Below are 15,136 nucleotides of genomic sequence, written 5' to 3'. Positions count from 1 at the left end.
TGCACCATAATCCTTCGTGCCTGGAAGGGAAGAAGAGGCAACACCTTCCTGAGCATACGCATTAGGCCAAAACAGATGGCAGATAGAGTGGTGGCTTGTTGCTTAAAATCCAACTTTGTGTCCAACCACATACCTAAGCTCTTTATTTGGGTTTTGGGTTGGGGTGGGGTCCCCATATTAGGGGGCCACTCTAGCGAGGAGCTCGGGGTTGGTGAGTTACCCAGAAACATAAGCTCCGTCTTCTCACCGTTGAGCTTTAGGTGTGAGAGGGTCATCCAGTGACTTATTGCTGCCAGACAATTCATAAGATTAGGGGGAGAGGTGTTTAGCTGGTTCATGGATACCACAAGTTGTGTGTCGTCGGCATAGGTTACTATATCTAGGCCGAACGAACGCACGATGTCCGCCAGAGGTTGAAGGTATACATTAAATAGGGTAGGGCTCAGAGACGAGCCCTGTGGTACACCTTGCTCAAGGGGCCAAGTTTTTGAGCGGGCGTCGTTCTCGACTACCTCGAAGGAACGTTCCTCCAAAAAAGATTGAAGCCATATTATGGCCTTCCCTGAAATTCCTATATGACGCAAGCGGTCAAGGAGGATGCTAGTATTGACGGTATCGAAGGCGGCACTGAGATCTAGCAACATAATTGCTACAGTGCCGCCTTGATCCATCTGTTTCCTAGCCAGCTCCGTCACAGTCAGCAGGGCCGTTTCTGTGCCTAATTTAGGGCGGAAGCCTGCTTGGGAGTCGTGGAGCAGGAGGTTATGTTCCAGGTATTGGGTAACAGAGGCATTAATATGTTTTTCCAGCAATTTGCTGATCCAGGGGAGGAGCGAGATAGGGCGATAATTGGCCAAGTTATTGGGGTCCAAGGTGGGTTTTTTTAAGAGTGCTTTGACTTGGGCACGTTTCCATGCTGTTGGGACTGTGCTTGTGGCAATGGAGGAGTTTAAGATTTTAAGGATTATAGGACTGATGGTCTCCTTGATTTTAAGTAGGTGAAAAGGGGGTGCCGGGTCAATGGGTGAGCCAGATTTAACTTTTTGCATGAGAGTGTCTAATAGCTCCTCGTTGAGTAGAGGGAACTCATTCAACGTGCAAGACACCAGCTGTGTTGAAGTAAGGTTTTTGGCTGGTTCAAATGTGGCAATGATATTCTGGATTTTATTATAAAAGTATTCTGCCTGACTATCACAGCGTAGTTGGATTTTGCTGGGGTCAGGAGAAGTAGTGGGGGTGTCTATGAGGGATTTAGCAATTTTAAAAATTTCCCTGGATGAATTTGAGGCGCTAGCAATTAAACTTTCAAAATACACGGCTTTTGAATTGCTTATTTCTGTTTTATATTTTTTAATTGCTTCTTGGTAGCTAAGTTTGTCCAAATTATTATGGGAAACTCGCCATATGCGTTCCAGTTTCCTACAGCCTCTTTTCAGCTCTTTAAGTTGAGGGGTGTACCATGGGGAGTTCTTTGATTTGGTTTTTCCTTTGAGGATTTTCAAAGGTGCCACCGAGTCAAGAGCTGTGCACAGCCAGTTAGTGTAGGTATCATAAAGTAGTGTGGGATCGGTTCCCATTTGGGAGGGAGCTGGAGATAAAGATTCGATCCACTGGTCTACCGATATTTTTGACCATTCTCTCCCTTTCTGAGTAGAGCGCGTAAGGGCTAGTGCTGGGGCAGCTACTGTCCATTGTATTGGGACCAGGAGGTGGTCAGTCCAGGCTAGGGGCAGTGGTGTCCCTACCTCTAGCCTATGGTCATTACTGAATACCCAGTCTAAGAGATGGCCTTTCTCATGGGTAGGCTGGAAGCCCTTCTGAGTAATTTGAAGGGCTGCCAGATTGTCTACTATGGACCTAGCCGTCGTATTACTGGGGTCATCCAAATGAATATTAACATCTCCCAAAATCGAGAAATTAGGACAGGTGATCACTGATTCAGCGATGTTTGAGTGGAGCGAGTCTAGGAAATCTCCTATATGATGAGGGGGGCGGTAGATCAAGATTCCTGAGAAAGTTGAGGTCGGATTAAAATCTAATGCGAAATGCATGCTCTCACAGTTAGAAATTAAAGACGGGCTGATCCTGCATTGATAGGGGTTTTTTACGAGAATAGCTAGTCCCCCTCCTCTCCCCTGTGGCCTATCCACTCTGTGGAGGGCATATCCCAGTTGCATAAGGGCAGTAATATCGGGGTCTGGCGTGTCCTTAAGCCACGTTTCTGTTAGAAATATAGCATCAGGGCTAGTTTCTTCTAGGAGTAGCGCCATTTGTACTGCGTGTTTAACTAAGGAGCGACAGTTCACGAGATACATTTTGTAGTTTTTGATGCTATGAGCACTAGCACAAAGGCTAGTAAATGTATAGCTACAATGGGAACATCTACCTGTGGCCATGGTCGGGTGAATTGAATGCAGACAGGGAGTAAGGGGGGGTGACATTAGATTTTTTAGGGTGTAAGAGTCATACCGTATAGGCCGGGTAGTTGCCTCACTGGTTTGTGCAGGGGGGGTGGCCCCTGGTCCCGTCCGGTCGCGGACGGGCGCAGACGGGCTTGCCTTCGGCGCGCCGCCGGCGCGCCCGCTGCGCCCGCCCGCTGCGCGGACGGGCAGTGCGGGTGCTTTTATCCATGGATAGAGGGAGGAGGGTGGGAGGGACGATCGACTAGACCGTCTCCCTTCCCTTCCCAAGATGGCCGATCCGGTGGGTGGGGGTGAGCGCCCAGCGCCAACCACGAGCGGAGATGAGTAACCGATCGTGGCTCTGCCTGCAGCGAAGTGATCTCGCCTCAGGTAGGGGTCTGGATAAAAAATGGCATTAAAATATGTACAGTTTTTAAAATATTCTCCAGATCTCAAAAGGTTGTAGAGTAATTTGTAATCAAGTACTCTAATTTCAAAGAAGCGCAAGAGAGCGCTGAGAACCCCGGCTTTCCGCCTCAGGGTGTGAACAACAACAGCAAACAATGCGGGCGTCCGATTTGTATGGCCTTAAGTAGTCTGGGAGGGCGGGAGGGACGATCGACTAGACCGTCTCCCTTCCCTTCCCAAGATGGCCGATCCGGTGGGTGGGGGTGAGCGCCCAGCGCCAACCACGAGCGGAGATGAGTAACCGATCGTGGCTCTGCCTGCAGCGAAGTGATCTCGCCTCAGGTAGGGGTCTGGATAAAAAATGGCATTAAAATATGTACAGTTTTTAAAATATTCTCCAGATCTCAAAAGGTTGTAGAGTAATTTGTAATCAAGTACTCTAATTTCAAAGAAGCGCAAGAGAGCGCTGAGAACCCCGGCTTTCCGCCTCAGGGTGTGAACAACAACAGCAAACAATGCGGGCGTCCGATTTGTATGGCCTTAAGTAGTCTGGGAGGGCGGGAGGGACGATCGACTAGACCGTCTCCCTTCCCTTCCCAAGATGGCCGATCCGGTGGGTGGGGGTGAGCGCCCAGCGCCAACCACGAGCGGAGATGAGTAACCGATCGTGGCTCTGCCTGCAGCGAAGTGATCTCGCCTCAGGTAGGGGTCTGGATAAAAAATGGCATTAAAATATGTACAGTTTTTAAAATATTCTCCAGATCTCAAAAGGTTGTAGAGTAATTTGTAATCAAGTACTCTAATTTCAAAGAAGCGCAAGAGAGCGCTGAGAACCCCGGCTTTCCGCCTCAGGGTGTGAACAACAACAGCAAACAATCCAATTCAACTGGTCTGCACCATTCAATGCACAATCAGTTCACGCACCTTGTCACCTTTTTGATCTACATTGTAATCCCCTAATCTCCTTTGTGCATGATGACAAATGAATCATACCTGATTAATAGAATATTTTAGTTTTTATTCTTGTACCCTATGTATTTTGAATTAGAATTTAAATGAATACTGTACTTGGACACTTTCAGATACTATATGGCCTCTGAGGAAGGGCTATGCCCGAAATGCATTGGGCCACTGGCATTAACATTATGGAATCAATAATGTGATGAATTTGCAACTAAAATGAATTCAAAATAAAGAAGAATATGATTAACCACAAAAGAAGAGAACTCTGATTAATTTTTTCATCGAACAAATTAAGAAATTATCTTTGGAGTGCCCTGGAGGGACACTGCTCTCGAGGGAAACAGTGCTATCATACTTATTTGCAGATCCCCATGGAGTGGTGAGAAGGGATGTGTATGGATAGCATTTTTCTGGATCTTGTGAACTCCTTTGAGAGTACCAGGAGGGCTCTTTTGTAGAAAAAGAAACTATTTTTCACAATGATACCCAAGATGTATAGAGGTATGTTAATGAGGTTTGGTGCGTATGAACAAGAGGGTGTTTGTTACTATGTACAATATCACCATTATATTAATAAAGCCCTATTGTGGGAGGGATTAAGAATAATGTGTAATGCATATGTTTTTCTCTTTTTGTTTATTCTTTGTATAGATAACAATATTGCGGCTGGGAGATATCGGGTTTCCTGAAGAAGGTGGCTGTCAAATACTAGTACCCACCAAAACGCGTTGATGCTTTAATAAGAATATTACTTTTACACTAGACTGGTGACTGTTGAATGACATGAGGCAACTGTCTCATTTGATCTTCCGCTTCGTTTGTCTTAAGAATAGGCCTTTCTGATTTGGGGGTATCGAAGTGTGTATTTGTTTACAAAATGTTTTTATGCTTATTTAAAATTGTATGCAACAAATGGTTGTTTTTTTTTGAAAATTTTGATCTCATTGGTATTGTTTTTTAATGAATTTATAATAAATTGTAATTAAAATCTTGCCTGTTTTGAGTTAAGTCATACTCAATTTTCTAATCTCATTTATGTGATATTGTTTTTTATATGTGTGAGAGTGAAGTGATTGAATCCACCAAAGATGATCTATTTTTTTTACTGCCCTCCTCTGAACAGTAACATAAGCATCCGCAGACATATTTGAACCTTGCTTGCCCTCATTCAAACTTTAGTAGTGCAGAGGCACTTTTCTAACCTAGCCTAGAGATTATAGTTTTTCTCACTTGGCACATGATTCAAAGTGCTCCCCGGGTCCATAAACCAATTACTTTTGGAACCTTGCTGAAGGAGTTTTTCCACCACAGACACTCTTCGCATTACCCACTAGAACTTCACATGAAGTGTCATTGAGGGTCTCACAAATGTAGTATTTCTGAGGCCGTATGCTGCTTTCTTGAGGACTTGGCACGAAACTTCTCCAAGATGCCCTTCTTGGCATTCCTAATGCACCAGCTTCTTTTGTGGGGCATTTATCAGCCCATTCTGTAGTCCTGCCAGAGGTATCCTGGGGTCTTATTTGGCCTGTATGACTCACCACAAGCTTCACTCAGGCTGATTTGTGAATCATTATTCAGGAAATATCAACCAACATGGTTACAGGGTTTAGGGCTGGTCCAAGGGTGACCCTCTCAAGGTGCGGGAAAGTGCAAGTTGTGTGCATGATGGTGGTCTTGGAAAGAGCAAAACTCTAGAATGGTCCCATGGGATTAGGACCACTATATCTTGAGGAGGGAGCTCAAGAATGGGCTTTTTAACACATTATTGTGACATAATAAACCAATAATTACTATTCTTGCGCTACCATACTCTTTGAAGCAGTCCAGTGGGATGAACACTCTGCTGTTACCAAAACCTTTTACCACTATCTTATTTTCCAACAGAGGTGCTCTCCAGGCCTTTACATCGGGCTTTAGCCTTCAATCTCCTTTTAGGCCTTCTGGGGCTTCCTATACCAAGTGTTGAGTATGTATCATGAGTGACTTTGTATAAATGTTCTTGGCCTGTTCCACAAGCATTCTTGGTACTGGCCCCTGACAGGTACTTTGTGCTTTTTGGCACTATTTCCATCTAAAACTCTAAAAACTTTAAAACCTCATATCTCCATATTCCCCTTATTTGACTTTTTGTCGTTTTGGTGTCATACTAAATTTTATTCTATTTAACTAATTCAGTTTGGGATTTTTATTGCTTGGTGTTTAGCCTTTATTACTGTTTTGGTACTGCATAAACACTTTACACATTGCCCTAAGTTAAGCCTATCTGGTCTCCGTGATGGACGTTTAGGAAGTAATATTTCCATCTGAGGTACATCCTGTGCCATGCAAGGTCCAGCAGTGTCTCTTTTGTTGTACCCTACTTGGGCATAATCCCACAGAGTGGATTGTATTTTACTGTATTGTGTTACACCAATTATTTAGCCAGAGCTTAATTCGTGCTGGTGGTTGCAGATGACAAGCACCAGCACTCATATTTGGGATCAGGATCTATTTTGAATCATCAGACTTTGACCAACAGCAAGAAATAGAAAGGTGGGAAAGGGAGAAATAAGGAGGATCAGAGAATGCAGTCATAATAAAAGAACCTGAGAGAGACAGAAAGTGTAATTGAGGAAAGAGGCATGAGGTAGAATCAACACTAAAAAGCCTTGGTATTCATAGACCTCGGCATTTGGCACAGGCTGCAATTGTATGGGAAAACTTTCAGCACATACGCATATTTAATTTTTTAATTAAGTACTGTTGTAATGCTTTACTGCCCGCATTAATTTACAAAAATCTGAAATTCTAAATTTAAGGTCATCGCTGACATTTTGCAGAACACTGCATTTACACAATAGCCACATACACAAACAAACTAGCACAACATACACTTGTATAGGATTAGGTAAACGAGTTGTCCTAGGCTTGGGACGCAACAGGCTAGAGCTCCCAATGTTTAAATGATGTGTACACTCAGAACTACATGTTTAAACTGTCTGCCCCGGATACAAAGCACTATGTATAATGTTGTTTCATTTTACATCTTACATTCTCCAACTAGTTGCTAACTCAGGAAGACTTCTCCCACTATACTAAAACCCCGCATGAAAAATTGACCTTGACTAACTTTCTTTCCTACACGTGTCTCTCTCCTTCCTTCGATTCCTCTGCACACCTTCTATTTCTGAGTATAGCCTCCTCCTAGTCTCAAGCCTGCCTCAATCCCTCTTACTGTAATTCTACAAATGGCTGATATCTCATTTCATAGATCATAACCTCTCCTCTTCAAACCCCTATCCCTTCGCCTCACCACCTCATCAGGGTTAGCAAGTGCTTTATTAATACAATTACAGTTACAATAACAAACAATAATAAAATACAGTAGCTGCACAACACAAATTTGTGCTCAAGACAACCACCTTAAGCACCCATCTGGGAGGTGAGTATGTGCAATTGTCCAAGACGAAAAGTTCCTCATCTTGTGGACTGTAAGGGTTACTGTTATAGTTAAAGTCCTCCTTCTGTCTCAGGGAGAGCCTAATCCTTTGGCTAATACCTGGGAAAATATGGCAGATATTATTCTTGGAACATCCGTAATTCGCAATGTTCATAACAAGAAGGAATACACTTAAATAGAGTGCTACTTTCCTGCAAAATTGAGTACAACAAGAGGTTAACATACTACTCCATTATTAATGCAAAATATAAAGTGCCTCCTCTACCAACCAACTGAATGAAGGGCGGGGATGGTGGTTAAAAAGGAAAAGGAGGATTGAGCAATATTGACAGTGGCTGCTGCGGTTGGCGGAGAGAGACAAGAGGCAGAAGATATAAATGTATTGGCTTTTATAGCCTGCACCTTGCTCAGCCCAAGGCATTGGAAAATCTGCATTTACCCTTACAGCAAACTCACGGGTGTAGCTAAAATCAAAGCATTTTTGTGTATTATTTACAATATGTGCATCACTTCATTGGGGATAACTAATACATTGAATCTTGCAACAATAGCTCTCAAGGGGGTAATGGTTGGCCACTCCACAGGCACCTATGTCATTGAATATTTCAATATGACTTGGAGACATGTAACACCTGCGGTTTCACCCAATAAGTTGCACAAGGCAAACTCACCTGCCCCTTCTAAATAGAGGGAGCGTGGGCCAGCATGAAATCTGTACCCCCAAAACAAGCATAAAATAGCCAAACCATAGAAAGGATCCCCAGATAGGCCAGGGCAACTGGGTCATTCCTTGACACCCCCCAACCCCACTCGGTGCAGTTACCACCCCCTGAGATCCCCTGGGCCATGTAATGGAGTACTTTGGGAGGCTATGCACAATCGCTGTAGTGGGCGTCCACAGCCCTTCTCTAGATACCACAGTACCCATGCGATAGTTTGAGCCAAAGGCTCCCCAAAGGAGTGCCATCTTGAATCCACCTGCACTTCTATTCCTGATGCCAAGGTTGTCCATCTGCTTTGTGACAAAGCGTGCCTCCTTTCCTACCATGCAACCCTACCCTTTCCCTGCTTTCCTGACTCATTGACCCAGAGCAGGTAATATGATGGGATCACACTCACAGAAGATTTGTGGGGAAGAGGGCGAAAACAGGTGATGCAATATTTGCATCACCATTGGGTCTGATGTCCCAGTAGCAGGTTAGCTTTTAGGGCACCCCCACTGTTTGCCCAATCTCTTTGTTCCTGAAACCACAGGATGAGGCACAGCAAGGATGGGCGCTTCCTGCAAGAATATTTTTCTACCCATATTCTTGACTGTAAAAAAAGAGTGGGTGCATTTCCTTTGGCTTGTGTGTATGAGGTGGGTTGGCTGGCTGCAGCAACAGCAAACTTTTAAGGTCACTCCACCTCTTCAGCATTACCAGTAGGACAAGACAGAACAAAAGGGGCCAGCACCACAGTAAAGGGCCTTAGCAACAGGTGGGGCCTAAACCACACCCTGGGGGGAGGGATTCCCAATGGCCAATGCTATCGTGTAGTTTTTAAATTATGCACACTTTTCCGGGACACCTGGGAAAAGCAGTTTCAGCGCCCATTGGTTGCCATGGGTCAGCCGGGTGTCCTGGATGGCCAACAGGGGTGCCAAAGGGGGCATTTGTTTGCTGTGACCCTGCTGGACTCGGCCCCGAAGCTGTTTTTGCCCACCTTTCATCCCTTATTTTAATGAAGAGAGTGGATAAGTGCAAGGAAAGGCATCTTTTTGCATGATCCCCCCTCAAATTTGTGGACTGATGCCGCTGATTTTACTCTGATGTGCTCTGCACCTCTCAAAGTGTATGTGTGATTGGCTAATCATGATTTAGCACCATAACTTGCCTATAAGTCTCTAGTATATGGTACCAAGCGTACCTTGAGTTAGTAAGTTAAAAGTCACCAGTGGACTGCAGCACTTATTGTGCTACCACTGCTGTGACAGAGGGAAAACATGACTCTAGGTCTGCCATTGCAACATACTAGGGCAGTGTTTAAACTGTAAACTCAACATGGCAAAATAAACCTTTTGCCATGCCCAAACCATCCTTTTTAATATTTCTATGTCACCCCCTATGGAAGGCCTTAATTCCCACAGGGCAGGGTTCTGGATATTCAAAAGAAGGACATGCTGAATTTAAACTTTACATGTACTGACAGTGAAAACTCAAAAGAGTATTTTTCTCTGTGGTAATGAGGGTGATCCATTTGACTAACACAAGTTTTCACTAGCTCATAGTCTAAGTGCTAACTTCCACTGGGCACCACCAAATATTGTACTTTAAGGTGTCAAATTAATTGTTACATTAAATCCGACTTATTGCTGAAGTCGAATTTAAAGTAACTTTTAATGCAAATGTGACTTTAGAAATTCACCACTTTCTTGCCACAATGGTCTGATAGCCGTTTCTGATTAATTGCAGTTTTCACCAATGACAGCCTACTGTTCTCCTGCCAAGAGGTGTGCAGTGCGCTCAGGAATGGGCAACAAAAGGATAATTGGATCACTGACATAATATCGATTATACAAATATAGAATTGCCAAAATATCGAGGAAAAAATATAGAATTAAAAAATATCGAATTCCTATCTCCAAACAGGTAAGTTCAAAAATATCGAATCAAAAATATTGTTGTAAAAAATATAGTTAGTCAAAATATCGATTTTCAATGTCTTATAAGTAATTTAAAATTAATGAAATAATAAATGTAATTAACTTAAACATACCTAAAATACCTAAATAACCTTTAAATTAATAAATAATTAATGTAAGTAAAAAATAAAATAAACATACAATTTGATTTTTTAATATATATATATATATATATATATATATATATATATATATATATATATATATATATATATATATATATATATATATATATATATATATAAACGTAATATTAATAAAAAATATACAATATTTTTACCGTAGGATAGCGGGAGGGTAAAATTTACTTTTACCACTCCAGTGAATGCAACAGTAGAGAAAGCGTTGGATAGCGTAGGGGTAAAAATAACTATTCCCACTCCAGTGAGTGCAACAGTAGGGAAAGTGTTACATAGGGGGAGGGTAAAAATGACTATTCCCACTCCAGAGAGTGCAACAGTAGGGAAAGCGTTGGATAGCGTAGGGGTAAAAATTACTATTCCCACTCCAGAGAGTGCAACAGTAGAGAAAGTGTTGGATAGCGTAGGGGTAACAATTACTATTCCCACTCCAGAGAGTGCAACAGTAGGGAAAGCGTTGGATAGTGTAGGGGTAAAAAATACTATTCCCACTCCAGAGAGTGCAACAGTAGGGAAAGCGTTGGATAGCGGGAGGGTACAAATTACTATTCCCTCTCCCGTGAGTGCAACAGTAGGGAATGGGTTGGATAGGGGGTGGGTTAAAATTACTATTCCCACTCCAAAAAGTGCAACAGTAGAGAAAGCGTTGGATAGCATAGAGGTAAAAATTACAATTCCCACTCCAGAGAGTGCAACAGTAGGGAAAGCGTTGGATAGTGGGAGGGTAGAAATTACTATTCCCACTCCAGTGAGTGCAACAGTAGGGAAAGAATTGGATAGGGGGAGGTTAAGAATTACTATTCCCACTCCAAGGAGTACAACAGTAGGGAAAGGGTTGGATAGCGTATGGGTAAAAATTACTATTCCCACTCCAGTGAGTGCAACAGTAGGGAAAGCGTTGGATAGCGGGAGGGTAAAAATTACTATTCCAATTCCAGAGAGTACAACAGTAGGGAAAGCATTGGATAGCGTAGGGGTAAAAATTACTATTCCAGATCCAGTGAGTGCAACAGTAGGGAAAGCGTTGGATAGCGTAGGGGTAAAAATTACTATTCCCACTCCAGTGAGTGCAACAATAGGGAAAGCGTTGGATAGCGTAGGGGTAAACATTACTACTCCCACTCCAGTGAGTGCAACAGTAGGGAAAGCGTTGGATAGCGTAGGGGTAAAAATTACTATTTTCACTTCAGTGAGTGCAACAGTAGGGAAAGCGTTGGATAGTGGGAGGGTACAAATTACTATTCCCACTCCAGAGAGTGCAACAGTAGGGAAAGCGTTGAATAGTGTTGGAGTAAAAATTACTATTCCCACTCCAAAGAGTGCAACAGTAGGGAAAGTGTTGGATAGCGTAGAAGTAAAAATTGCTATTCCCACTCCAGTGAGTTTAACAGTAGGGAAAGTAATGATTTAATATATTATTAAAAATAAATTAAATATCAATACCAATAAAACATTAATTAAAATTAATTACCAATTTAATATTATGTAATAATTAGGTAATTAAAAATAAAAATACATATTAGTTATAAAAAATCAATTACCTATTCATAATTAATTATCAACTAATTAATTTTCAATAACAAAAACGAATTATTAATAAAAATGAATACCAATGAATAATTAATTAACAGTAAATTAATTATCAATACACAAAAAGTATTTTTAATATGTAATACGTTACAATTACATTACTTCCTAGCTTATTCCCCTATAAACCCACAACCTGCTACGGAAAATAAATTAATACAATTATCATAATTATCAAATAATTAATTAATAAAAAGTAATTACCAATTAATAAAAATTAATTACCAATTAAAAATGTATTAACAATAAATAAAAAATCAATACCAATAAATATATAAAACATTATAACTTAATTACAATTAAATTACTTCCCACCCTATTCCCCTATAAACCCACAACCCGCTACGGAAAATAAATTAATAAAATTAACATAATTATCAATTAATAAAAATTAATAACAATTATTTACCAATTAAAAATTATTTAACAATAATTCAAAATGAATTACAATAAATAAATAAAAATATTTAATTAATTACAATTACATTACTTCCCACCCTATTCCCCTATAAACCCACAACCCGCTACAGAATTAAATTACGCTAAAATTAAATAACATAAAATTCCTTACTTAAAAAAAAATTAAACATACATTACAAAAATAATATACACTTTTCACACATACACTAACATACAAAACACTTTAAAAAATTGGATATTATCAAAAAATCGATATATTTTAATGCCTATATTATATACTTTGATATTTTGACTTCGATATTTTGACAATCGATATTCCTTACCTTCAGTTCGATATTTTTAACCACTATATTGTATCCATTCGATATTCTGTCCATTCTATATTTTTAATTCGATATTATGTCCATTCTATATTTTTACTTCGATTTTATGTCTTGTTACCAGTATAGGTAAATGGAAATAACACAGCAGCCTGCCCTTCCTTTTGTGCAGGTAGACAGGCTGGCATCTCTACCAGGGGAGGAAACCCATTGCAGAACCAGTTTTCCAGGAAGGGTTGCCAACTATACTAGACACGCCTCAGGGGTGGGCCTATCAAGTTCAAGTTCAAGTTTGGGGATTTATATAGCGCACTACTCACCCAGAGGGTCTCAAGGCGCTTGGGGAAGGGGTTCATTATTTGTCGAATAGCCAGGTTTTAAGTTCTTTTCTGAAGGAGATGTGGTTTTGAGTAAGGCGGAGGTGAGTGGGGAGTGAGTTCCAGGTCTTGGCAGCCAGGAAGGAGAAGGATCTGCCACCCATGGTGGTTTTTCGGATGCGCGGGACTGCGGCGAGGGCTTGATTGGACGATCTTAGTTGGCGTTGGCCTTAGTTAGTTGGCCTATGACTCTGTCCCAGAGAAAAAGGGTCCTGAAATCTTAGATATGGGCAGAGAGATGCACTGTGACATGGTTCAGTGCTAACCCCACAAGAAATTATGTCAAAGTGGATAGAGTTGAACCCATGTAGAAAGTAGCCCCGCTGGTTAGTGAGTCCTCCCCACCCACAAACTTGAAATTGTCATAAAGGTGGTACCACTGGCTTTCAGCCTCAGGACACTGCTAGACTTGGAAACAACAGTGGAGGCACTGTACCTGCTGAACCTGTAGACCTCAGAAAGAAAGACTGCCCCAAGGAAGACTGCACATGCTGCATCTTCTGAACCAAGAAAGGACTCTGGAAAGAAAATGGCTGCTCCTGCTGTTGAACCCACAGAGAAATAAAAAAAAGGGGTGAGCCTGCTCTCACTTGTGCCAAGGATTAGTGAGAGCAGGACAATTTGGCTAGCCTCCTGGTAAGCTTTAGGGACACAAACCTTAAAGAAGCCCTGGGCCTGCAAAGTGCCCAGATGACTAATCTGCCTCCGACCTGCCCTGGATTCCGCTGGTGAGTCCTAGCCCCCAGGAGGAATTTTTCAGGTCGTGGACCCTTTGCTAGAACTGGAGTGTACTTTTTCCCATCACAGAACTACAACTTGCCAACTTAAAGCAAAAGATAAAATCTCATGAACCCAGAGTCCAAGGCTCATAGACTAACACTACTTACCGGTTTGTAGGTAGCCTTGGATGCCGCTGAGAACTGAGGCTTTCACGGACCACTGGGCTTCGCCAAGCCATTGAAACCAAGTCCGGACCCAAGCGGTAGAGAACACCACTGACCTTTCAGTTGCTGAGAAAAAGAATAATAAAAGTGTGAAGGTAAAACCTTGACTGGGACCAACCCAGCACCCACCTCTGACACCAACTTCCACCGTAGTCATTCTGAACTTTGACCTAGAACCTCATTTCAAGGCTCAAAAAATACCACTAAGAGTGAAAAGTAATGACTTACAAACTTTTTAAAACTTCTCCGCATTTTTGGGAGTTCCAAAGCAGTGATTTAACAAAAAAGCTTGCCAAAAAACATTACTCTGGTTCCTGTCATCTGATTTTTGGTACTGCTTTGTTCGCCTAAAGTTGGCAGGGTATGCCCAGACGTGGGTCCCTTGCTCACTTTGCCAATGGATCCTAGATAGCCTGGCTGAGGAGGGTTATGAACCCGAAACCGGTCCCAGGATGCCTGTTTCTGGTCCAGGGAAGACATGGCTTGGCAGTACGGGCTGGATTGTTCCAATGAGGCACATGGTCAGACTGATTTGCACATGGCCATGTCTGAACTGGGGTGGTGGAGTGAGCTAAAGAATGATGATGGATTAAACCCAGATCAGTTGACTGAGGGTGAGTGTTTGATTTGCTCAAACGCTCCGTCCATCATCCACTTTGGTATTGCTTTGTTCTCCCTAAGTTGGCAGGGTATGCCCAGACGTGGGTCCCTTGCTCCCTTTGCCACTGGATTCAAGATAGCCTGGCTGATAAGGGTTATGAACCCAAAACCGGTACCAGGATGCTTGTTTACGGTCCAGGGAAGACATGGCTTGGCAGTTCGGACTGGACTGTTCCCATGAGGCACAGGTTCAGACTGATTTGCATATGGCCATGTCTGAACTGGGTTGGTGGAGTGAGCTAAAGAAGGATGATGGATTAAACCCAGATCAGTTGACTGGTGGTGAGTGTTTGATTTGCTCAAACGCTCCGTCCATCATCCCCTTTGGTATCACTTTGTTCGCCCTAAGTTGGCAGGGTGTGCCCAGACATGGGTCCCTTGCTCACTTTGCCACTGGATACAAGATAGCCTGGCTGATAATGGCTGATTAGCCGGAAACTGCTCCCAGGATGCTTGTTTCCGGTCCAGGAAAGACATAGCTTGGCAGTTCGGGCTGGACTGTTCCCATGAGGCACAGGGTCAGACTGATTTGCATATGGCCATGTCTGAACTGGGGTGGTGGAGTGAGCTAAAGAATGATGATGGATTAAACCCAGATCAATTGACTGGGGTGAGTATTTGATTTGCTCAAACGCTCCGTCCATCATTCCCTTTGGTATTGCTTTGTTCGCCCTAAGTTGGCAGGGTATGCCCAGACGTGGGTCCCTTGCTCACTTTGCCACTGGATTCAAGATAGCCTGGCTGATGAGGGTTATGAACCCAAAACCGGTCCCAGGATGCTTGTTCCCAG

Source organism: Lissotriton helveticus, chromosome 1_1 (genome assembly GCF_964261635.1).
Source record: "Lissotriton helveticus chromosome 1_1, aLisHel1.1, whole genome shotgun sequence".
NCBI classification, from domain to species: Eukaryota; Metazoa; Chordata; class Amphibia; order Caudata; family Salamandridae; genus Lissotriton; species Lissotriton helveticus.
The sequence above is the reverse complement of the archived record's forward strand: the minus strand, read 5'-3'. Positions refer to the sequence as shown.